Genomic DNA, 20,043 nt, shown 5'->3' on the forward strand with positions numbered 1-20,043 from the left:
TATTGTGTCTGATTTATAAACTCCACCCTATTGTAGATTGGTGGTTATAGGAAAAATAATATAAGTAGGGTTCAGTGTTACCCATGATTCAGACAATCACTGGGGGTCTTGCAGTGTATCCCCTAGAGACAAGGGAGTAGTACTGCAGGCTGAATATTTTGAATAAATTATAGTATTCTACAAAGAAAAATGATATGGGAAGTGAGAAGAATAGAAATATGGTTTTGTTCAAATAGCCACAAATAAGTAATTTAATGGATAATTCCTAGGTCAGGGATTAAAAGAAAGGGTAAAACTGCAGGAAGAGAAAGGGGATAGTAATACAGGAGAATGCTTTTTAAAAAGTAAAAGCGTGATTTAAAATGCAAAAAAAAAAAAGTCAGTCCTAGTCTTGATTTTCAAATCCTCCTATTTCAGTTGTACAGGAGGGCAGTTGTGCCATTAAAGACCAAGGCATTTATCAACAGACTTTGTAAGATCAACTTGCTGGGATCATAATGCAAAGAGAACATAATGCATAGAAGGTTTTGGGGAGATTTAGTTCCCATGTTAAAAAGAAATTAAATGGTCTTTTTCTTTAAATGGATTAGGCAATTAAACCCTAACAGTGTACCCTTACTACTCTGCATGTTTACTTCTCATAAAAGGGAAAATAGTACCAACTTTTTAAATTGTAAGACTTTATATTTCCATTTTTTCTAATAGAGTTGCTATTTTTTTCTTTTCTAAATGTTACTTTCCTCATATTTTCACATATAAATCCAATAAAAATGTATTTGGTAGTATACTAAAATTATCAAGAGAATTTACATACAGACCCTAAAGCAATCAAAATGCAAAACCTAAATAAAATAAGTATAATTTCATTTTTAATGTTGCAAAATATGAACCTGTTAAAACTGGAAACTGCCTTGCTGTTTAAGTTAGTGGAACAGTGTATATTTCAAGGATAATGTCACAGATTGAAAGATGCATAATCTAGTAACTTCATACTTGTAGAAAAAATTGTAGAAAACATCAAGGCATAGCTGAGATAAATTGTGGATTATAGGAGAGTAGATACATTTATTTGCTATACTAATAATTGGTGTAGCATCAATATGATGATTTGCTGAATGATATTGGTAGTGAAAACGTCAGAAACCAGTAGACTGTTGGGTAAATCAACCTGGCCTGAAAAATATGAGAGGACAAGCCCCTCTCTTAGATGAACCAGCTATCCAAAGATTCCTTTCATACTCCAGATCTCTTTTACATATTAAATGAAACATATGGAGAATTTTAGGATAGCCCTCTTTGGGTTGATGATTTTTTTCCAAATATTTTATCTCTCTCTATATATACTTTGTATAAAATATATTTATATAACATATTTCATGTATTTCATATAAGATACATTTATATATAATTTATATAAAACATATGTTTATAACACAGACTAGAATCTACATATATAGACATAACGTCAAATGTGTATTTACTAATTCATCATTACAAATGAAACAAACTGGTGGCAAAAGAAAAAACAATGTTATTTATCTTTGTGGTAACACAGTTCAGTTCTTTTTTGCTAAAAAATGATGTGAGAATTATTAAATGTCATAAATCAGATGGTTTGAAAGATATATAAGAAATTTAAGTGTCTCAAATGCTGCCTGTGAAAATATCTCTAATACACATTAGAGTGCATTATTGCAAAATCTACCTAGTAGGAATTTTTTAAAGGTACATACTTTTATGCATTTCATAAACAAAACATATACAATAAAACCAGATAGGCCCAAGGGTGGTGGCACACACCTGTAATCTCAACATTCTGGAGGCTGAGGCAGGAGGATCACATGGACTTCATGGCTATCCTGGGCTACAGGGTGAGTTCAAGGTCAGCCTGAACTACAGTGTGAGACCCTGTCTCTAAAAACAAAAAGATAAAACCCAAACAAAACCAAACCCTAGCATAAAACAAACTGAATAAAGCTCCTATTTAACTAAGAGCTTGAAGGCTGGTTAGTGAAAATTCCTTACACTTCCCTAAAGTGCTAGTATTGACCTATCATCACGTCCTTTCTTGCACTTCAACATAAAGATGTCAGCCCAGAGCGTGTATGCCAGTCCTGTTCCACTCCCAAATCTTCAATGTCTCAGTAGATCGATTTTATCATCCTTGCTTTCCTTTCAGCATTTCCTCCACCCTGCCTACTTATTTCTAGACCTAAATATGTTTAAGAGTTTACTACTAAAAAAATACAAAAAAGAAAAAACTCCTCTTCAACTGCTTCCAGATTCCCTTTGTAATCTTTCCTTTCAGAGAGAAGATAATGAAGCCATTAAATACATTTTATTCATTCAAAAGTCTGTATAGTCCGGCTCCTACCAAAGGGCTTCCAGCAAACTTACTGATCACCAATGAACTATTTTATTTGCACACTATTTGTGTTTTGCAATAATGCCTTATTGGGTTCCTGTAAGATTTGAGACTATTAACTGCTTGCTTCTTTGTTATATTAGCTTTCTAACATTCTAAACCATACTGCGCCCTGGAGCAGTTTACCTGGGCGTGTAAAAGATATCTTTTCTTAAAAAAATAGGGGAAAATGAAAAAATGGAAATAAAGTGTTTGTACACGGGGAGGGTAGGAGGGGGTGAAGGGAGGGCAGGGACAAGGGGAAAAAATGAGAACCAACACCTGTCATGCAAAGGTACAAGATCCCAATAATGAATGTAACTGGACTGTATGCCTAAAATGTACCAATAAACTCAATTAAAAAAAGATATCTTTTCTTGAGGGGCTGAATAAGTCATCATGTTTCCCTCTAAACTGACCCTCCTTTCTCATTTCGTACTGCAAATATTATTTAATCATAGCAAAAACCTTGGGGGCAATAACAGACGTTTTCTTCCTTGGTCACTAAATCCTGTAATTTCTAGTTCCTTGTCCTCTCTAATTTCTGTCTTCTATGCATCTCAAAGCTTTAAATTCAATTCTTTCATCTGGATCATTTCATTTGAAACTTACTCTATCTAGAGTTCCCTAGATGAAAAGAGATGGTTCCAGAGATAGACGTTGGTATTTTCCTGCTAACAATGCTCCAGGGTCTTGTGATTCTCTATAACAGAGGATGGAATATCTCCACACACAGTCTTTTACAATTAGCATCCTCCTTAATTCCTCAGTCTTGCTTCTACCTAATGACACTTCCCACTTGTCTATTTTTTTTTTTTTTTTTTTACTAGGGATTGAACTCGGGTCCTTGCGCTTGAGAGGCAGGCCACCGAACCGCTGAGCTAAATCCCCGGCCCCGCACTTGTCTCTTATAACTCCTTTAATCCAGAGTTGCTTAATCGAGAGTAGCACAATCTCTTTTTCTGTCATTGAGACGTACCATACTCACAGATCTTGATTACTTCTGATCTTGATTTCTTTCATTCAACCTGCTTGGTATGCTTAAGTTGTTACATTACACTTATCAGCTGCTAGATGCCTATTTTGCTTGTGGGTTTTAGTATTATTTGTAATCTCCCTATCTTTATACCAAGTAGACTATCATTGCTTTTCTTTTGCCACTTCTACCTGTATAGATCATGAATAGGTCTAATATCTCACCTGCAATGCTTTGTTAATTCTATCGTATGCATGTTTGTGCTGTTGCATTTCTGTTTCACAGTCATGCCTCCTTATAGTTTCATCTTCCGTGCATGGCATTGCTCTTGTGGCTTAAAACATGATTGATACAAGTCTAATGCTATACAGAGAAAAGCAAACTTTTTCTCTATATTCTCCTTTCACAATCCCACCACTTCAGTCTATTCACTAAATAATATGTTTTTTTCTTATACCAAGCAATTATTCAATTTTTGATAGGCAGTAACTGAATAGCCTAAAACTTGACTCAATTCTGATGCTGTCCTGGAGAGAACATAAGATCATACAGTCCTAGGTGCTGCGACACGGGCTCCTCCATTGAGAAGCCAGTCCCAAGTATCTTTGCTTCTTAATGAACTGCTATAACTCAAACCTGCTCATTGGGTTTGTTTGCTAGAGGAGTTTACAGGACTCAGGGAAACACATAAGTTTACTGGTTTCTTATAAAATATACCAATGAGCATCCAAAACATGGGCATAGAACAAGTTATATGGGAAGGTGAAAGAATCTTCTCTATTCCCTCTCCAGGTGTACCAGCATCCCAACACCCTCCATGGTTAGCACATGGGAGGCCTCCAAACTACCCATGGGGCTTCTATGGTGGATTAATTGTGAGAGGGGCATCCATTATGTGAGTTATCTATTAGATAATTGGCCAATAGTGATCTTCTAAATCTTCAGCCCCTCTCTCCTCTCAGACAGGGTAGAGAGCCAAACAGGTAATCCTCTGATTACATAGTTGATTCCTGGCATCCAGCCCTCATCTGAAGGCATCCCGGACCCCAAGCCACCAATCATCTCATTAACATAAATATGACCCTTATCACTCTGGAGACTCCAAGGATTTTAGGTTTTGTATTCCAGCAATAGGAGAAAGGGGGACAAGACATATATTTATTATGTCACAAACCCGCACAGGAAGAACAGAATAATCAACCAAAAATATACTACCATTCAAGATCAATTCTCATTTCAAATCTTTCCTATTTGGTAATATTTTAAAAATGTATCATTAAAAATCAAGATTAGAAAATTACCTTAAAAATGAAGCCAATACCTGATATGTTTTAAAGAAAATAGCTGCCATGTAAGGTACACACAGAGACAAATATGACAAATATATAGAAGGACTGATATAAGAGGATTGAAAATGAGCAGAACAGTGGCGGTATAAGAATGAATAAGTAAATCACATTGAATGGTAGGAAGCCCTATACTGTGAGCCCTATTATACTGTACAATTGACGATATGAAGTAAATGTTTAATGTTTTATCTTCAGCATAAAATAAACTCTGGACCACTGGCTGAGAATCTTTCCCTGGAAGTTGACACAGACGGGAACAGTCCTGCCCTGCCTCCTCTCTGAGTCAGCCTCATGGTACGCAGATCAAATGTAGCAGTTCCGCAATTTCATCATAACGTGAGAAAATGTGAACTGTCACTTTCTGGACAAATCTTGCTTAATCACATAAACCTTACAATGCCATGTGACAAATCAGGAGAATTTTCTTTTGCCAACATCCACCAGTGTGCTATAAAATGGCCAAGGTCAATGGAATTGTGGTAATCTTAAAAAATATTTGAGAATAATCCTGGAGAAATTGTTACATCTGTTGAGTAGACATTCTTAAAAATGTACAGACTATGGTTAGGTTAGGGAGGGTAGAATTTAAATTTGGGAGATATTCTACTTTAGAACAATTCTTCAAAACTACTATTATTTTGTTAGATTTTGTGCTATATAAATTAAGCTGGAAGCCAGTAATATATTTCTGGTAATTATCAGAACTTCCGTAATTAGGAGATCAAATTAATTATTCATACTTACAGTGTTGTTTTATTCATAGATAGAAAATAATGATGTTGCAAACATTTTTAAAATCACAGTTAGATTTCCCTTGTTCCCATCTCTACTCTTCCACAATCTGATAGGCAATGGTAACTTCCTAAGCGAATCATATTATTTTAAAGATAAAAGAAAATGCTAATCTATTTCTAGTCTAATTAGTCTTATTACTGAATCAAGTTCATGATTAATGAGCATAGGCATAACACAGAGAAAGGAAGATCTTTGGATTAGAGGGTCATACAATGACATCACATGATGTTAATTTTCAGTGATCTTTGTCCTAAGTAGAGATTGGGCCTATGAACTAATTCAAAGAAACAAGGATCGAGATATCTATTGATTATTAAAAAATACTTTTCTAAGATGTGATTCATTGCTTTACCTCAAGGGTCTACAGTTACATTCAAATTAGGCATTTATTTTCGAAGGCGGGTGCTGATAGGGTTAAATTTCACAGTTGAGAACTCTAAGATACAGGTTGTGTAAAGTATTCTTTTGCCTGGGCAATAAGAAGATATTATTTTGGGAGTAGTGGCTGCCAGCAGCTGTTATTCATTTTAGTAATAATATATACAATGGGGCTTTTGTTAAGTGCTAACTGATCTTTCATTGTAGCAAGTGAAAAGAAAATTAATCTTTAAATTTCATTAATTCCCCTATGATATTCTTTTGCAAACTTCAATGAATCATGTCCTTATAGTTATGTAAATGGTGTTCCTTCCTTCTGTTCTTCTTTCTAATGCTAGGGTTACTAAAAATATGTAGCGCCAGCCCATAGAGAATTGCATCTGATAGCATATGCTGGTGAAGCCAAGAATTATTAAAACAGACACAGTAGATGGTATGCTGAGAGGAAAGTAGCTTAATTACTTGGTTATGCTATTTCAACCTTCACAGTTGACTTTTTCAGGACTAATGGATTAAAGAAGCCATGCCAAAGAATAGAATCATCGTTTGTGGTTTAAGTGGAATCCTGCTTGAAAGAAGAAATACAGATGAGATAACCAAAATTAATTAATTAAACTGGCTGAAGCTCTGTCCTTGGCTAGACAAGTGGTACTAAAACTTGGCTGCCTATCAAAATCACCTGAGAATCATTCACTGCTACTGAAGGCTGCGTGTCATTCCCCCATATTTTGTATTTATTGGGTTGGAGAGCATCCTCAATGCTTGATTCCAGTGTGAAGCCATAGTTTAGAATCACTGGCCTAGTCCAATAACATATTAGGAATAGACATGGATTTCAGAAGATTGGAAAGGATCTAGTTAGAACCTCAGTCCTGGGTCTGGGGATGTAGCTCAGTGGAACTGTGCCTGCCTTGCAAGTGCAAAGCTCTGAGTTCAATCTCTGGCATCAGCAAAAAAAAAAAAAAGAACCTCAGTCCTAAACATGATTTAGAATGGTCAGTGAGCTCCAGAAATGAGGCTGAGAGAGCAGAAGAATATTATTTATGTGGAAAACATTATTTGGCACAGCATAGATATAAATATTATTTTCATATCCTCTTTCTTTTCCTCATCTTTTGTCGCCTGGGCCCTGTAAAAGGTAGGAGACTAAATGTAGCAGCCAGTTTTCACTGCATGTGTGATCTTTCTGCTTTGTTCCCCTCATATTCTAGTTTTATTTTGGAAAACACTGATGGGTAAGGTGGGAGGTAAAGAAGTTGATGAATGTATTCTTGTACCTGTCACTCCCATTTCTGATTTGCGGTTTCCCATTCACCTTCTGGTCTTCATTTGAATGTTACTTCTTCTGGAAAGCCTTTTGTAACTGCTCCAACCACCACAAATAATTCTGGTTTCTGCTGCATTTCTCCTCTAACCCCTTGGTGATGAAGCTCTAGAGTTAACTGCTGTACCCACCATAATACTACCCACTTAATATTTTTAACTAGGTGAATAAACGGAGGTATTGAAATGAAAAATATCATGTGTAATTATCAAATACATCCTGCAATATTAATACAGTTTTTAAAAAGTATACAAATACAGGAGTAATTTTATCTAATTTTTTCATTTTTCTATTTTTTATCATTTATTTTCTCAAAAGTTAGTTTTGACTGCCCACTGATTTATGACAGACACTGTTCTGAAGACTAGAGATATAACAGTGAGTAAGACTGCGGGCACTGGGAATACAGGAGTGACAAACACCTTGACTCTGCTTGAACACAGCGTTATATTCAGCAGCAAATGCTCCAAATTAAGAATATGAGAGATAATGGCTGTGATGTGTGTGCGTTAAGGATGTTGCGTGAAGAGAGCTTTTTTGAGAAACTAACATCAAGCCTGCGATCTGAAAGACAAAATGAGTCAACCACGTTAGATCTGAGGGTGGAAAATTACAGGTCAATGAAACTGAAAGTGCAGATTTCCCAAGGAGAATCCCAGGTTTCAGATTCTATGCATAGGAAAGGGCAAACGTAACAACATAAGGTACGAGGTGAGAAGGGTAGAAAATGAGATTAGATGAGATCCAGAGATCAGTTCATGTAGCGAGCCTTATAGGGCATTGTAAAGATTCAGTTTTGACTGTAAATATGTTGTGAAATCTTTAAAGTATTAAATACTCTAGAAATATCTATTTTTTTAAAAAGAACAATTTGGTTGATGGACTTCGGAACGTAAGAGGGGTGAAGAACAGGGAACACACCCGGATCGCAGTGGCGGCAAGCGGACTTGTGGTTGTTGAGGCAAATCATTTAAGAAGTAGCAAAGACCAGACGTGAATAGGAGTCTGTCTGCGGTCAGAGCAGACAGACCCGGCTGACACACTGGATGCTGTCGTGGGTAGAGGAGGGAGTAGCTGAATGTGTAAGCAAGACAGCTCCGCTTCTGCGATGGGAGTCCATGCTTGCAGGTACCATCTCCTGCACATGGAGGCTTCCAAAGCACAGAGTTCAGGCAGTGATTTTAACCATTGTGCAAGAGCACAGCCTTGGCTGTGGTTGTCGGGCAAAGCTTTGCTGAAGGTTAAGAATCTCAACAAAGGATAATCAGAGTTTGGGAGAGAGGGTACAAAAGCATGAAGGTAGAGTAGAAAAGTCTGAGAAGTAGTGAGCAGAGAGAGCCATGTGGGTGGTAAGGAAGAATGCGGGGAAATAGCGAAAGGCAACGGGGTTGTGTTTTTATAGAGAATCCTGAATGTCTTACTAGAGTCAATATTTATGGATCTATAAAACGAAGAAGGGGTTTTGAGAAAATCACTATGTAATATCACGTCAGGGGGATTAATCTAGCAAGGTTCACATAATAGATTGGAAAGACTAAAGAAGGAGACTGTGAATACAATTCGGGTGTGATTATTCATACATCAATCTGTTCACTTCTAGTTAGGAAAATTCATTGAGTGTCTACTGCTTGAGAAAAATTCAGACGGAACTTTGTTCTTATCTAACAGTTATTGCTTAGATAGAAACCCCCAAAAGGACATTAGAATACTAATACTTAAAACACACACACACGCACACACATGCACACACACACACAGCACCTGATGTCTGGAAAAGCAGCTTGCTTTTACTATTTTAATTCTGTGATGTGATTCACAGTTCTTGGGTATGTCTGTGCACATGAGATCGATTCCTTCCAAGGAATAGATTTTTAAATACCTTGATGCTGTCCTCTAAATTAATTCTATGTTTTATGTGCTCATAAATAATTGTTCTTCAGGCTACTCTACTGATGGCCTATTTAATTTTTGAATCAAACAAAGAATTTTAAATCAAACTATAATTTCATTTTATAAGTATACTACATTCTGTGTGCTTTAAATTTAGATATATTTTACATAGAGACAATTTGTTATAAAATTAAGAGATTTCACCTTCCATTAGATCACTGTACTAGTGAAGTCCTTTTAATTTATATATGGGAAACCTATTAAAATGTATTTTTATTTTAGACTATAGATTACATAATATCTGGAGAATTTCTGTGAGAGGGCACTTCCAGCAATATTGTATAAATTCTGAGCCCAGCTCTATTTAACACTGGAATTTTTGTCAAAAGGAGAAATATAAGTAACATATTAAAAGAAATGTTAAGGTTATATTCTAGGAATTTAATGGCAAGATGAAAAAAACTCATTTTCAAAACAGAATCTAAAAGCTGAAGGAAAGTTTTCATTGCTCCGTTGGTACAGGATCTTGATGTAGGCCTTCAGGGGCTGATACTTACCTTATTTCTTCCCAATGCTTCAACTCTGTGATTGCAGAATTCTACTCCTGAGTGTGTGTGTGATTTTATGGAAATGCCAATGCAAAAATAAAAGGTGCTAGAAAGACATTTAGAAATTATATTTTCAGAAATTTTAGGAAAATTTTACACATCTATGAAAGGAAGTTTACTTTAGAATAGAAGGTCATAATGTACCAGAGGAACGAAAATCTTACACATTCCAGATAAAACCAAATATCAGTACAGTATTTGAATAGGGAGGAAATCTGTAGTTATTTTATACCTTTGCTTTGAAACCATTATAGACAAATAATAATTCCAGTGTTCTTTGTTATCCAAGGAAATAAGCTATAACTCTGGGTTTCAATTACTCGCATGAGATAGGGAAAATTTTCTGAGATGAAAACCATCTGATGAGATCATTATACAGACTTGAACAGAGCTATAATACATGCTTAGAAGTTTGCTCTCAAAGTCTTTCCTTCACAGTGTTTTTGAATCTTACATCCTGTTTTGAAAGTAATACTTGTATTAGGAAAATATGCGAATAATGTCATATTTCTGACTAGAGAACATTAGAAAATTTCTACAAAAATATTCTTATGATTCTTTATAAGTTTATAATATTTCAAGCAAATCACTTAATACAATTTCAAATGTTTGCATTAAAATAAGTAAAAGTGCATTTAAAAAGAAAATTATTAAGGAGGATATTAATTAACAGTTATAAAAAGGAAAAAAAGAGCATGATTAATCAAGATGTAGTATGACTTTAAAGTTCATTTAGCAAGCAATTAATTCTGCTTCAATGAAAACCACCAGGCTATGTCTCAAGTCAGTTTCCCAGAGAGGCAAAGCAAATGCCACTGATGTCTTGTTCTGTGGCTTTAAAAATAGGCTAAGTTAACCAGGCCAAATCAACACAATTGATGACTATAAAATTAGTTTTCAAACTAATCATTTTAAATAAACTTGAGAAAAGATCTTAAAGTCATAACCTGCAGTCAACTAATAAATCTTAATTTGTTCCATCTGTGTGACAACACAGGGATATTAGGATGTAAACATTTTTAGTAAGATGGTTAAGGTTTTATGAAATATTCAACTCAGAATTTTGTGTCTTCATGATATTGAATATCATCATGTATGAAATTATGTGTGATAAAACTCCATCTAAATATGAAATGACTAACACCATTCTATTTCCTCTGATACTAGCTCTTCTGGTCTTACAAAACAGTGATAATTTATTGAGAATATTGGTAGTTCAATAATGCTACAGAGCTTACATGAACTGAAATTGAGCAGAAACTGAGGAAATTACCCCATAGCTGAATACATGGAACTGTTTTTAGTTGTTGACTTCTAATGGCATCTTATTTTCATTCTTCAGTTTTATTGGTTAATAAAGATTATCCAGCATACTTATTGATGGAGCCTGTCTTTCTGCAACTATTAAATATGGTTTTATGATGTTGGAGGTAGGTGACTTAATGAAATAAGGAGAAACACAGACAAAACAACATTTAACTTTCCCTGAAGGAATCAGAAAGCTCATAAATAAGAAGATAATTAACCTATATCTTAACTTTCACCTAAACAATACTGTATAGAGAAACACAAAGTCTTGTTTTTCTAAACTCCTAAATTATATTGACTACCGTAGGAAAAATTAAAATTGTTTTTTAAAAGATTATTAATTTGCAGCCAAGCAAGTCAAATATGTACTTAATAAGAATTTTTATAAAAATTCTAACAATATTATGAAGTGTTTCTTTTTATTTTTACCCCTGTCCTTTTTGTAATCTAATCATCAGGCAATACTTGAACCTCCCATGTATATATGCTGTATAAAACACTGGGACTATAAATATGAATTAGATATGTTGATTTTCTCCTCATTCACCTACTGGAAAATACATTAAATACTCATTACTTGCCAGGACCTAGGGTAGATATACACTAATGAGGAAAATTTAATTTCCATAAATATAAAAATACTATTGGGACAAGTGCTAGAAGGGAGAGACATACAGGTCAATAAAAGAATACAAAGAGATCTGACTTTATCAAAGATGGGAAGATGGTGTTTCCAGAGCTTATGACACAAAAGAAAAAATACGAAGGATACCCAGTAATGACTAAGGAAAACCAGGTGCCCTAGGATGAAGAAGATTGTGCCAAACACAGGAAATATGATGTGCATAAGAGAAGAGCTTTAGGAAAAGAGCAGGAAAAGGTGTGAAAGAAAGTGGGTATGCCCAGAGAGAAGGGAGCCAGCCTGCTTTGAAATCATGGAACAAAATATAGCTGGGCATGGTGGCACGTGTTTGTAAACCCAGCACTCAGAAGGCTGAGGCAGGAGGATCGCTGTGAGTTCGAGACCAGCCTGGGCTACATAGTGAGTTCAAGGTCAGTCTCAACTACATAGTGAGACCCTGTCTCAAAAAACAAAACAAAACAAAACAAAACAAAAAATATAATTTTTATTTAGCGTTTAACAAAAAGAAAAAAAATCTATTGAAAAATTTAAGCAAAAAAAGTGAATTAGGTAGATTTATGCTTTAAAAAGATAATGTTGCATACAAGATTATTCTAGAGAATTTACTAACAGCAGGAAAGAGTGGATATGAATGCGAAAGTTAGGAAAGAAGTCCAAAAGAAAGAGAATGGTTGAAGTACACATATGGGAAATTTCTTTAGGGAGCAAAATCAATAGAACTTGATAATGAATACATTCAGGAGTAACGTATGACTCCAAAGTTTCTGATTTACTCACATAACAGAATTATGATGACATCCATGAGAAGAAATTCTGGAAAGGAGTGAGCAGAGGGAAATGGAGATTGTTCACAAGTTCAGTTTGAGAAGATAGTTTCAAGAGATAACTTAGAGGAGGTATCCAGAAGCATCCCAGAAGAAAGGTTTACTTGTTAGTTGGACAAATGGGTTTAATGTTTGCAAAGAAAGTTTGAATCATAACTTTAAATTTATAAGTCATATGCATAGGTGAGATAAAGTCTTAGACACAGCTGATATTATCTCAGGAGAAGAAAGAAGGAAGGAAGGAAAGAAAGAGAAAGAAAGAAGGAAAGAAAGAAAGAAAGAAAGAAAAGAAAGAAAAGGAGTTATAACTTAGTCTTGCTTTTGTTGATTAAATTGCAATGAATCCCAAAAGCTCATTTTATCAAAAGAAAAAATATGCATACACACATAAAATTAAAATACACTTGGCTGTAATTATCTTATTTTCCTCTATGTGATGTAGGATAAAACATGGCAGGCACTATCAAGGATTTCTGATTAGTGTGACCGAACAAGAGTAATTCACACATAAAGGATGAGGTCATTTCTTGGGAAATATTATTTAATTCAAATAAAGGGGAAACAGAGGCCTCATACACTTGGGCTAGAGCAGCGGAGGCTGGGACTGACACAAGATCAAGGTGGTGGATGGCAGGAGAGGCTTCAGGACAGTCTGTCCTTGAAATGTGTCTATTCTGGGTGCAGAGGAGATCAGAGGACAGCAGAGGTCAATGGTTCAGGAGAACAGAGGACACAACTTTGTGCTCCATTTCATGAAATCACAGAATCTTTACTGATGAAAACTCTTGTTGAATAGGAGATTTCTACTTGAGCAAGACAGAGATGCACACATAAAAATTATATTTTTAATTTAAATCATTTAAAGAAAGATGCAAAAAAAAAAGCATTTGTCTTTTTACTACCTATAACATTAAACACGTGAAGAGAGGAAGAATAAGTAGAATAAGTGTCACAGAAAGGAAGAAGGTGTAGTGGAGATAAAGGATAAGGAAAAGACTATGACAAAATGGAGAGTTGACTTTATACCAAATTTGTCCTGCAACTTTCCCTGAGAGGATAGAAAGGAAGAACAGGCTCTTGTCAGAAATGAATCATGGAGAATTGCAAGGATTTGAGGTTTTGTTTCATTATAAAGTGAATGATTATCAAGAATAAAGTTTGTGTGGGTTGTGTAGGAGGACTGAGTAGTAATTTACATACTATTGATGTTTTTAAATGACAAAACTGCCTATTTCATTAAATTTTCTCCTTGTGTGCTTATGCATGTCTGCATATGTAGCCTTTGACATTTATGTGAACATAATTTTTTAAAAAACACATTTACATTTAAATTTATAGAAACATACATTTTATAACATTAAGTATCTTGGACCTTGAAACACTAAGCATGAAGCAATGTTTATGTTTGGTGTTAACACTTTATATATAAAATATATTCTAATACTTTAAACTCTGTTGTTTTTGACAAAATTGTATTAGTAATTCCCTTAAAGGAGCATATGCATCACAAATATTTTTGTTCTTTTTTTAAAAAGTTGATGAAAAGAAGAGCCACCATTTGTTGGGCAATCGCTGCGTTCCCACTACTGTAGTGAGGGTTTCAGGTCTGCTATTTAGAGTGAGTCTCATTTCCATGGTTTAATCGTTGCATCACCCCCATTACGGCCAAACTGACTGGTTAAGTCATTTGAACACTATATCTTGAAGGCGAGTTCAAGGTGGTCTGAGGGAAGGGCTGTGGCCCAAATGCTACCCAGGTTTACCTTGACAATTATATTTCTTTGTAAATCAACTCCCAGAAGTTGAATTTTTAAAATGAATTTCCAGTAATTCTCATATTTCCTGAATTTAACTTTGGACAATAGAAATGCATCCCAACAACAACTTGGCTTCCTCAGGGTCAGTCTTCAGAGACTGTCTGTCACCTCACTCCTGCTTCCAACACACACACACACACACACACACACACACACACACACACTCACACACTCCAAGAGATACATGTAAGTGCATTTAAACAAGCATACACCTGACACTAAATCTTAGTCAGTGTTGTATATTTTAAGAGAACTCTTCATGAAGCAGGATAGGGCTTCATAATAATCTTTTTTTTCAGCTTTATTTGAGTATACTGGTACATTTTAGGGATACAGTACAGTTACATTCATTGTTGGGATCTTGTACCTCTATATGACAGGTCTTGATTCTCATTTTAATCAAGACATAATAATCTTTAAATGGAAGACTTACACCAGAACTAATCTCATATTATCATTTTCTGGCTTTCATTGCATCTTCTTTTTGAATCTTTGTTTCTAGCCTCTCTTCCTCTGCTCCTTTTTAGTTACAGCTACGAGAGCTCACCATTTCTTTTCTGAAAGGTTCTATACTTTCTTCATTTGCTTATCCTCTCCCTTTTGTAGTCCATCTACCAAAAGGCCTAGTCAAAGAACTGATTTTACTGGAGAACCAATCTGCTTTAGAGTGAAGGAAACGACTTAGTACTTTCTGCCACTGAAAATTTTAGATATGATAGATAAGGTAGTAATTAAACACTGTAAATATTTTGTAAACAAATGGATTTCATTGTAGAAAGAACTAGAAATATAGAATTATACTAGAAAGTCTAAGACAATTTTAGACATAAGTTGAGACTTGAATTATGAATCCTAAATTTTACAAGCATGCAAAATAAATTTTTAACTTTTGCTTTGAAAGAGCCTAAGTTGAATAAATTGTGCTTCTTGTATAAGGAAAACCTTGAACTTGGCTTCCTTTCAAAAATTCTTATCTTTTTTCTCCTGAGGCCAAGAAATGTATCTTATTAGTTGCTTTGTATTTCTTTCTTCTTTTTCACAATATCTTTACCACATTAATTTTTAGGTAGCTTTATTACTATCAGAGTCTGCATTGACTCATTTGGAAAATGAAGGTAAACATTTATCCTAATTAAATATGAAATATACCTGATTTGCTATATTTCATGCATACAGAAAGGGCTCGAAAGAAGTAGAGAAGGTCTATCATATAATTATTCATTTACTTATTAATATGAGAAACTTCAGAAGAATTTGTAGCTTAATTACATGTTCAAGAAGTATCAGTAGGTAATTAGCACCACCAATTTCAGGTACTATACTAATGAAAAGAAAAGGGCAAAAATAAACGTTTTACACCATAAACCATTTCAAGAAATTCTTAAAGCTTTTCCTCTGATTGCAACTAAAATGAAATAATGAAACAGAGTTTCAGAGTTCTCTGAACAGACTCATAGAGCTAAACGTGCTGGAGAAAGCAGAGGGTATTTGCACAGATGGTTTGCCATAGAACTTGGCAAATCCAGCCAACCTACAGGAGCTCTGGGAAAGAGCTCTGCCAACAGGCAAATATAGTGCCTTTCAAATCTGGACTGCCAAAGCCAAAGTCTGAAGACACCATACTGTAGCTCATCCCTCGTGAAAATCACAAGTAACAAGAACATTATGTTATACAGTGAGGACAAAAGCTACTTATGATCTAATGTTCTTGTAGCCATGTTTGCAGCCTTGTGATCTCTTCTCAGCACTGCAGCCAGAGGGATCTATAGATCTTCTCACGTCATTTTCATAAAACTGTCCACTGGTTTCTCTTTGTTTTTGGGATAAAGCCCCATGTACACGACATGCTGTGGGTCTTACAAGACGCGGCTCTGCTTCTGTTCAGTGTGATCCGAAAGCACACTGGCTTGTAGTGCTCTCTGTGGCCCAGACTTATCACGCATGAGGTTTTGACCCTCTCCTGGACATTTGCCATTTCTTATCCACGGAAAGTTCTTTCCAACCATTCACTGATTCACCCTGCTTCTTACCAACTTAACTTGAGGCCGTATCCAATCTGTTTTCGGGAAGTAATTTTTTTAACCAGTCCTCACTCCCACCCCAATCCCTACTAATTGGGTTGCCCTGTTTGTAGAATTTCATAATATCTTAGATTTTCCTTTAAATAAATTAGCAAAGCATATAAGTACTGGGCATATGAATATGTTGATACTTGTCGAATGGGAAGTGAACTAAAATGTTATTAAACACATGCTGAAAAACAAAAATTAGGAGATACATCGATATTGCACTAATTAAAAAGTTGTGTATTTACTTCAATATCAAGAAAAGTAGAAATGATAGCAATTGTTTAAAGACAAATGAAGCATTCACTTATAATTTTACTGATTTATTGCTCAAAATACAGTATTTTAGTGGTCATAGTTACACAAAGTGCTGCATATAGTAGAAACTACATTACAAAAGCTGATTTTTTTTTTTTTGCACGTGGAGATGTGAAGTATATCTCAACAAAACTAATGTCAAAAATGCAAGGTCCTAATGTAGCAATTGGAGCTTAGAGGAAGACTTTAAGCATTCACTACTGCTAGTTGACTATCTAGCTTTCTGATGCCATCAAGTTTTAAAAATCTGTAATTAGGTAAAAAGATTTTATTTTGAAAGACCATTGCAATGGGAAGATGCTCCCTGCCCAAAAGATATACCATTAAAAATAAAAAGATATCCTGTACATATCTCCAAGGTCTAGCAGAAAAGCTCTTCTTTCGTAGGGAAGAAGAGAGAAGGCTCGAAATAACCAGATGTTGGGAACTGGCATAAGTAAGGGGAATGATTGGACAGCTGGACAGAAAATGTTTCTCTTTGCATATCTGATTCCCAAGAAGGACCATTGAGGAGAAATTATGTAGTATTTTAACACTCTTTTAAACCCAAAGATGGGCCAAAATGTAGGAACTCAAGATAAATCAGATGAGAGAAGCTTGACTAAATTTTGTTCAATCCATATTGCCAAGCAATTTGCCTGGGGTAGTGAGTACATTCATGAGAAAAAAGGTGAGAATTTGTAGTCTGCGTATGTCCTCATATAAGGTTCTTTAGTGTTATCTAGAAAAGGAAGTATAATTCTTTGCAGTAAACTGTTTCCTGGAATATAAAAGGTAAGGGGAACTTCTTTACTGCTGCTGTTTTCTAGAATGATGGGGCTTAGGTGAAGTTTAGTGATTTCACTTTTCTCTAACAAAACTAATTCTTCCAAAAGTTGTTTGCATTACATTTTGCAATACAGTGGCCAATATAGATTAAGCGGAACACAGCCCACATTACATGAAAGAGGTGACTTCTCTGCCCCCATGCATTTGAACTGTGGCTCTGCAGCGGATGGGTAGGCAGAGGACTAGGTTCAGGTGTCGTACAAGAATTTTCTGTGTTTGAAATATTGTCGCTTTATTGTAAAATATCAAAGTTAGCAAATTTATTATTGCTTTGGGAAGCATTTCTGTGTACATCCTGATAGAAAGGCTTAGGACATAGTTTTGGCAATAATTGTAGGCAGTATTAAATATTTTATGAGAAATACATTAGTGTAAATCACCATTTTAAAAAGTGAAACATGAATCACCACTCAAAGAATTGAACTTCAGTGCAAGAAATCCTGATTTATCTTTGCTGTTGATACTGTGTATGTAAATGCCATTTCTCAGAAGCATAAAGCTCTGAGCATAATATATTGGTTAGTGTAAGCAGTATAATATATATTTTTCAGGCTGTACTAGTTTCATTAATCATATATTTTAAGAATTTTAAGCTTATTTTTTACGAGGCATTGCATTGCATGTGGCATTGATATGTGCGTATAATTTATTACTTGGAGAGTGAATTATCCTAGACTATTTTATGTGCTTGATATATTGATTTTCAGTTGTGATAGATCATTTTAAGATTGTACATCTTTACTCATGGTGATTTATCCACAGAATCACATCCACTACTGGGCAAGCTGATGCAGCCCTTTCAACACTTTCTATCAGCTATAAATAGAGTTGTTAACTGGAATCCTTAACCCTGCTAGGGAAACATATTTAGCAAGTTGAAGGAAATAACTTCTATCCAATATCTAATTAGTTGTTGAATAAGTGCCCATAAAAAGTAGTTTCATTGCAGTATGTCTTTTTCTTCCATACTTATCTAGTATTCCATTTTTAAAATCAATGTGCAATGAGGTATACAGAGAAAGGAAAAGATGTCGTCCTTTTTTAAAAGGCCTTCTACCATGTCTACTGATGGTCTTTTAATCTTTATCAGCTTAAATACATGCACATCCATTGACTGTCATTATAACAATCTTTTTTTTACTTACAGAAAATTCTCCCTGAGCAGAGTTCTGTAGAGGAAAAAACCATATGCAGTCTCCAACACCAAATGTGTAATGCTCGCTGGCGACGATGCGGTGTAAAAGAACCAGATAAGTGAAGAGGAGAACTTTGAAAATTTGGGTTGTAATTTTGATAATTTTATTAGGATTTCTAATAAATGTCATCGAGGCTCCTCTGGAAGAATGTGCTGTTTTGTTGACTGTTCCCAGGTGCTTAAGTCACAGGACTGTGGAGGAATAGCCCTGTTTATAGAAGACTTAGTACTGGCACATATTTAATGACATTATTGAATAAGTTCAGGGAAGGATGCATAAGTTCGACTGGATTTAAAACTACATGTGCACGGCAATTTAGAGGTTACACATTGGGCCCAAAAGTCAGGTAATTTTTTAGCACTTCCCAACACTTTGGTCTTATCTCGAAGAGTTTTGCTAAGATTGAATGGATAGATACGGTTAAGTTTCTTATCACTCTCCCTTGGTACATGATATGCTCACAATAAAATCAGCTGTTTTATGTTCACCTTTTAATACTCTTTCCTAACTCTCTTCTTGAGTTTGTTTTTTTTCCGTACTTTGGTTGACTTGAAAATAAGAGCTATGAGTAATGAAGCTGTAATTCATCTTTGTTTAAGTAGAATAGCTTCCACTTAAAAAGCAAGATAAAATTTCCATTTTAATATGGTAGCTTAGAAATAATTTAACATATTCAAATGTAAAAAAATGATCTCATAAGATGAGAAATAGGTTTATTCTATGCTGAGCATGTAGAAGGAAAGTATTCATGAAAATGATCAAAAAGAAAAGAGTGTGCAAAAAAATATTATGCACTCTTTTGTGATAGGGCCGAACTATCATCCAGCCAAAGTTATAGAAAAGAATGATGTGATTCTCACAGCTCCTAGACCCACGATTTCATTTTTTCTTTTTTATTAGTAAACCTTTGTAATACATAACAAGTACACTCATCTTGGAGAACTGGAACAGCTTAATCAGTTTTGTTTTCTTTTCTCTTCTCTTCCTTCCCATCCTCCTTTTCCTCCACTCCCAGTCCCAGATTCCCTTAGCTGCCCAAATTTACTGGTATGGAATTATATAAAAAACAAAGTAAATTAACTCTCAACTGTTGTTGCAAAAACTGCCACTAGATGTCATGTCGTTCTTATTTTGTCATTTCACAGAAGGGCTACGGATTTTGTTTCAGGCTCTTGATGGTCAATGGTAATAAGATGCTGAGGTTTATGTTTGAGTGTGATAACATTTGATGTCAGTAATATAGTGTCTACTATAGAACTAAGCAACTATTTTGGTGAAATTGACGTGCTGATTTAGTCAATCCCATATTTAATTAATTT

At 35.0% G+C, this 20,043-nt stretch overlaps 1 long non-coding RNA gene across 1 annotated transcript in view; it reads left to right on the forward strand.

Moving 5' to 3' along the window:
• LOC104868010 overlaps positions 1 to 18,946 on the forward strand; it is a 46,597-nt gene extending 27,651 nt beyond the window's left edge. Inside the window, exons 4-5 of the long non-coding RNA XR_781935.2 lie at positions 4,925 to 5,023; positions 18,676 to 18,946. This is a non-coding gene — a long non-coding RNA (uncharacterized LOC104868010). The remainder of the gene's footprint in view (positions 1 to 4,924; positions 5,024 to 18,675) is intronic.
• Positions 18,947 to 20,043: the final 1,097 nt, after the last annotated feature.

The sequence above is a fragment of the Fukomys damarensis genome, unplaced genomic scaffold (genome assembly GCF_012274545.1).
Source record: "Fukomys damarensis isolate Sample0158 unplaced genomic scaffold, DMR_v1.0_HiC HiC_scaffold_17, whole genome shotgun sequence".
Classification (NCBI taxonomy): domain Eukaryota; kingdom Metazoa; phylum Chordata; class Mammalia; order Rodentia; family Bathyergidae; genus Fukomys; species Fukomys damarensis.